The sequence below is a fragment of the Dermochelys coriacea genome, chromosome 5 (assembly GCF_009764565.3).
Source record: "Dermochelys coriacea isolate rDerCor1 chromosome 5, rDerCor1.pri.v4, whole genome shotgun sequence".
Taxonomy (NCBI): Eukaryota; Metazoa; Chordata; order Testudines; family Dermochelyidae; genus Dermochelys; species Dermochelys coriacea.
Genome location: NC_050072.1, coordinates 128,568,557 through 128,574,319, shown reverse-complemented (window position 1 = coordinate 128,574,319; position 5,763 = coordinate 128,568,557). Strand labels below are relative to the sequence as shown.

Here is a 5,763-nt window from a genome sequence, read left to right as displayed (position 1 = left end):
CTTTTTTTTTCCTTTCTTAAAAATTTCTTAAAAATAGGAACTATATTAGCAATTCTCCAATCATACAGTACAACTCCTGAGTTTAGAGATTCATTAAAAATTCTTGCTAATGGGCTTGCAATTTCAGGTGCCAATTCCTTTAATATTCTTGGATGAAGATTATCTGGGCCCCCTGATTTAGTCCCATTAAGCTGTTTCAGTTTCGCTTCTACCTCAGATATGGTAATATCTACCTCCATATCCTCATTCCCATTTGTCATGCTGCCATTATCCCTAAGATCCTCTTTAGCCTTATTAAAGACTGAGGCAAAGTATTTGTTTAGATATTGGGCCAAGCCTAGATTATCTTTAACCTCCACTCCATCCTCAGTGTTTAGCGGTCCCACTTCTTCTTTCTTAGTTTTCTTCTTATTTATATGGCTATAGAACCTTTTACTATTGGTTTTAATTCCCTTTGCAAGGTCCAACTCTACTCGACTTTTAGCCTGTCTCACTTTATCCCTACATGTTCTGACCTCAATAAGGTAGCTTTCCTTGCTGATCCCTCCCATCTTCCACTCCCTGTTTGCTTTCTGCTTCTTCTTAATCACCTCTCTGAGATGCTTGCTCATCCAGCTTGGTCTACAACTCCTTCCGATGAATTTTTTCCCCTTTCTTGGGATACAGGCTTCCGATAGCTTCTGCAGCTTTGATTTAAAGTAATCCCAGGCCTCCTCTACCTTTAGATCCATAAATTCTTCAGTCCAATCCACTTCCCTAACTAATTTCCTTAATTTTTGAGAGTCAGCCCTTTTGAAATCAAAAACTCTAGTTGAAGATTTATTTTTGTTTATTCCTTCCATTCAGTTTGAACTGAATTAGCTCATGATCACTTGAACCAAGATTATCCCCTACAACCATTTCTTCTATGAGGTCCTCGCTACTCACCAAAACCAAATCTAAAATGGCATCCCCTCTAGTCAGTTCAGCAACTACTTGATGAAGGAATCCATTAGCTGTCACATCTAGGAAAATCTGAGCCCTATTGTTATTACTAGCACTGGTCCTCCAGTCTATATCTGGGAAGTTAAAGTCTCCCATGATCAGGCAGTTTCCATTAGTATTTTTTTTATTAAAAACATTAAAAAGGGCTCTATCCATATCCAAATTAGATCCCGGTGGTCTATAGCACACCCCAAGCACTATTGTAGGAGAGGCTCTACTAGTTATCTTCCCAAATGTAATTTTTGCCCAGACGGACTCCGTCTTATCCATTGCATTGCTTCTTATTTCTTTACATTCTACCTCATCATTGATATACAATGCTACTCCACCACCTTTACCTTTATTTCTGTCTTTCCTAAACAGCACATACCCTTCAATACCTGTAGTCCAGTCATGACTACTATTCCACCATGTTTCTGTTATCCCTATAATATCTGGTTTCACTTCCTGCACCTGTAGTTCTAGTTCCTCCATTTTGTTACCTAGGCTCCTCACATTGGTGTACAAACATCTTAATTTTTGCTGTTTGGCCTTGCTCACATTTTGTACCCTATTAGGCACAGTCATTCTATAGCCAGTATAACCTATTAGACTGGTATCCACACTGCCTTCACTCCTTATATACATTCTCCTACCCACGGCTGTGTCCTTTCTTACTTCATCTTCTTCCCTCTCAATGCTAAAATCCGATGTGGAGATTACCTGGACATCTCCCAACCATCTCCCCCAAATTCCTAGTTTAAAGCTCTCTTTATCAGTTGTGCCAGCCTCCATCCTAGAAGTCTATTTCATTCCCTACTCAGATGAAGTCCATCCCAAGAGAACTGTCCTTCATCCATGAATGCCTCCCAGTGGCCATACATCCCAAAGCGCTCCTTATAGCACCACTGCCTAAGCCATCTGTTGACAGTCATAATCTTGTCACACCTTTGTTGCCCTTCTCTAGGAACAGGCAGGATCCCATTAAAGATCACCTGAGCCTCAATTTCCTTAAGCATCTTCCCCAGCCTAGCATAGTCTCCCTTAATACAGTCAGCAGAGCCATGGACCCTGTTGGGGCAGGACGGGGGAGGAGGGGGACACTAGACTCTCAGAGCCCCAGTCAAGGTCAGAGGCGCTGGGGAGTCCGGATTTTGCCGGAACACAACATAAGGTTTCCCCCAGCACTTCTGAGACTCCACACTCCCCGGCTCGGCTGGTGAAGCTCCCTCAAGCCCTGACACAGGGCCAGGGGCTGATTTCAGTGTGAACCTGGAGTAACTCCACTGAAAGGGGGGGTTAATCCAGATGCGCCGCTGCGGAATTGAAAACCAGACACTCTCTGCATTTTGCTTTGCGGGTGCACATGCACCTCTCACTGGGATCTGCCCCTCTGGCTCCTGATTCAAGGCCTCTTTGCGTTTTATAACCTTTACTTTTTCTGATGAGGTGCAAAGCAAACCCCAGTGGATGGCGAGTCTACAGCATGCCGTCAGGGGAGCTCAGGGAGACCTGCCACCTTATGGCATGCAAGCCCAGTACCTGCTGCAGGACAGCTAGCGGGTCATTTTTCAAAAACAATCCAACCCCTTTGTGTTCCTCCTTGAAATCCCCACTCCAGATTTGATGTGGGCCTTTTAGCCCTGGCTTTCCATCAACATCCTATCAGCTGCTTAGTGGAACCTGGTTTCTTTCTGCCACTATGGCCTACAATAGTCTAGATTCCTGCTCTAATTCCAGTTGTTGGGTTTCATGGGCAGCTGCAGGTTGGTGGTGGTGGCCTCTGACTACACTACAGGGAGGTCAGACAAATCTCCTAGGGAGAGTCCCCTCTGACCTGAAACTCCACGACCAGGAGGCATGAGTCACACAATTTAACACTTCCAGGACCTGATCTGTGTTGTATCACTTATTGCCGCTTATCCTTAAATCGTAAAATCTTTGGAGGCAGGCACCATCTTTTCGTTACGTTTGTACAGCATGGAGCACAGTGATCCCAGCTTGGGGCTCCTGGGGTATTTCTTATTATTATCCAGGGATAACAGAAGTGTAAGCAACATCATAGCCACAGCAAAATGGGGAGGAACCAGCCGAGAACAGCTGCCAGAATTCTTCTTGTTGCAGATGTTGCGATGCTCTCATTCTGGTCTCACTGAAACCAACAAACCAAAGGCAGTGAGGCCCAGTGGATAGGGCATCCAGCTCAGGGAGTGGGAAGGGACAGCCCTGGAGACACTGGTCTGGAGGAGGCTAGCCAGCTCCTCTGGGTCTGTGCTGTGCAAAGGAAGAACACCTGCAAGACTTGTTCAACCTGGAGGAGAAGGGGAAGCTTACCATAGGCAGGGCTGGTGACCAGGCAGAAGGCTGCTCCATGCAGAGACTGCTACTAACATACAAGCCGGTTGAGGAGACAGCTGGGAGTCACAGCACTTCCGGAGATGCCCCAGCTGGCAGCCAAGCAACACACCCAGGAAGAGGGGTAGGAGGTAAACCCTATGCAGGGGCAATAAACTTTGAGAGACTGAGCCCATAAAGCCCTGTCTGAGAGGCTGACCCCTGTTCCAACCAGATTCTCCTCCCTAACAAGGGGAAGGGAGGAAGAAAATCCAGCCCTCTCCCAGGGTGCAATTGCCCCAGGGGCAGCCACTGGGGGAGTACAGAAGGTAAAGAACAAACAGTGGGACCTGGGAGGGAGGGTCTAGGGAGTCCTGCCCCCTCCTACAGGGAGGCAGGACAAGTTCTACTCCTGATTCTGTTGCGGTGTGACCTTGCATAAGTTGGTTCCTCTGTACCTCAGTTTCCCTTTCTGTAAAGGGGGGTTAATTACACCTACCTCCTTTGTAAAGCACTTTGAGATCTATGGATGAAAAGTACTAAGTGTAGTTATTGTGTCTCCTGCTACTGGATGTGATGTTTCTTCCACACCCTATATTTCTGTATTTGAAAGTGTTTCATCCAATGCATCTTTTTTAAAAGGTAAAAATATTCCCCTTTCCCCAATACCATGCAAACCACCAAGGAGAGAAGGCACTCTGAATACTTCTGCAAAGCTTCTCAAAGAACAAGTTAATCCACTCGTTCAACCCAGAGGACAGAAAGTAAGCCAGGGGAGGGGGAGACAAGAAAAGTTCCTTCTGACATTACTCTGGGCTCCATTAGTCTCAGAGGTGCCCATGCTTTCTAAAATGTTTAGAGCCTTATGTTTTAAGAGCTGCCCAGAAATTTGTCACTTAAGTGATGTGAGAGGCCCAAGGTCGGGTACAGGCTCCACATACCAAAGCTTTATTCCAAGCTCTGCCACTGATTGGGTGTGACTTGGCATGTCCCAGCCGCTTCTCTGTCTGCCCCACTTAACCACCCCAATCCTTTGTCTGGTCTACTTACATTGCAAGCTGTCTGGGGTGGGCACTCTCTCTTAGTATGTGCTTGTACACAGGAGTGGCCTAGCCATTTTGCCAGCCAGGGCAGAAAGAGTTTTGAAGTACCCCATCCTCCAAACACAGCTGGCCAATCAGAGCAAGACAGAATGGAGAAAAAAAAGCAGTGAAACAGCAATACCAGGACCCCTGGAAGTTGGCACCCTGAATGATCACCCTACCAGTCTGCCCCTAGAATCAGCCCTCTTTGTACAGCAAAATGGGGTCCTGATCTCATTTGGGGTCTCCAGGAGCTAGTCCAATAATATTTTGTGTAACTGAATGGTGCATGTCACTCATCACCAGCCCAGCACCTCCTTCTGGTTGCTCTAGGGGTTAGCTCAAGGCCAACACCCTCATCTGCGGTCTTGCACCTGTCACTTTATCTCTGCCATCCACCTGCAGCCCCTCTTGCAGCTGCAGGAACCGCAGTATCCGCTTCATGACTCAGCCCTGTGGTTGTGTCACTCTCTGTGTTCCCCCCTTCTGGAGGAGTTTAGCTCCTAGTCCAGTGGTGATTGCAGTCAACAGTCCTACCACTTCTACAGTGGCGAGTGGGGGGGATCCAGGCCCACACACTGCTCCAGGTCCCAGACCCAGGACTCTCTGAACTGCAGTCACTTACTGTGTTCCTTTGCCTCTACTATCACTGCATTTCCCTGGCCCACTTCCCCCTGGCCACAGCACCCTCAGTCTTGGCAGCCCATCTGGAGCTCCTGCTTTTCTCCCCAGGTTTCTGCCTGCACTGCTTTGTCTAAGGTGCTACAGGGTTGCAGCCTACTCCAGGATTGCACAGTCCTCAAGCTCATCAAATGCATCCGATGAAGTGAGCTGTAGCTCACGAAAGCTTATGCTCTAATAAATTTGTTAGTCTCTAAGGTGCCACAAGTACTCCTTTTCTTTTTGCAAATACAGACTAACACGGCTGCTACTCTGAAACCTCTCAAGCTCTAGGCAGTTACTGCTTTGCTCTTCCCTGAGGCTCTTTTTATATGGGTCTGCTGGGCCTTGATTGGCTGCTTTTCACTCAGCCTCCCAAGCACTTTGTTTACCCCTTACTAGCCAGTGTGGGGCAGACGCCCATTCCCCGTAACATATCATGTGACTCTCCAGTTCTTCCCACCAGGGGTCATACCAGGAAACAACAAGTGGTGGAACCTTTCCAAGCTGTCTGCATTCATAGCACCAACACATTCAGCTGCTAAGCTAATGGGCAGGGTATAAGGCACCTGGATAGAATAAGGTAGAAATTACCAGTATATGGCTCTTTGTGCTGTTCTTTGTGCTGGCAAAATTGCTGCAGGCAATTGGCAGAGATGGCATTTTATGACCTTGGAATTTGGCATTACCGGCTCTGATTGACCTATGTCACTGGAGAGGGGCA

The 5,763-nt window shown here is 47.2% G+C and overlaps 1 long non-coding RNA gene across 2 annotated transcripts; it reads right to left on the bottom strand.

Annotated features, from left to right (window-relative positions):
• Positions 1-2,250: 2,250 nt before the first annotated feature.
• Positions 2,251-5,176, bottom strand: LOC122460439. Of its 2 annotated transcripts, XR_006281745.1 has the most exons (4): positions 5,005-5,176; positions 4,348-4,466; positions 3,298-3,456; positions 2,251-3,115 (listed from the first exon to the last, which is right to left on the bottom strand). It is a non-coding gene; the product is annotated as an uncharacterized LOC122460439 (long non-coding RNA). The 2 variants fall into 2 exon arrangements; XR_006281744.1 differs by lacking the exon at positions 3,298-3,456.
• Positions 5,177-5,763: the final 587 nt, after the last annotated feature.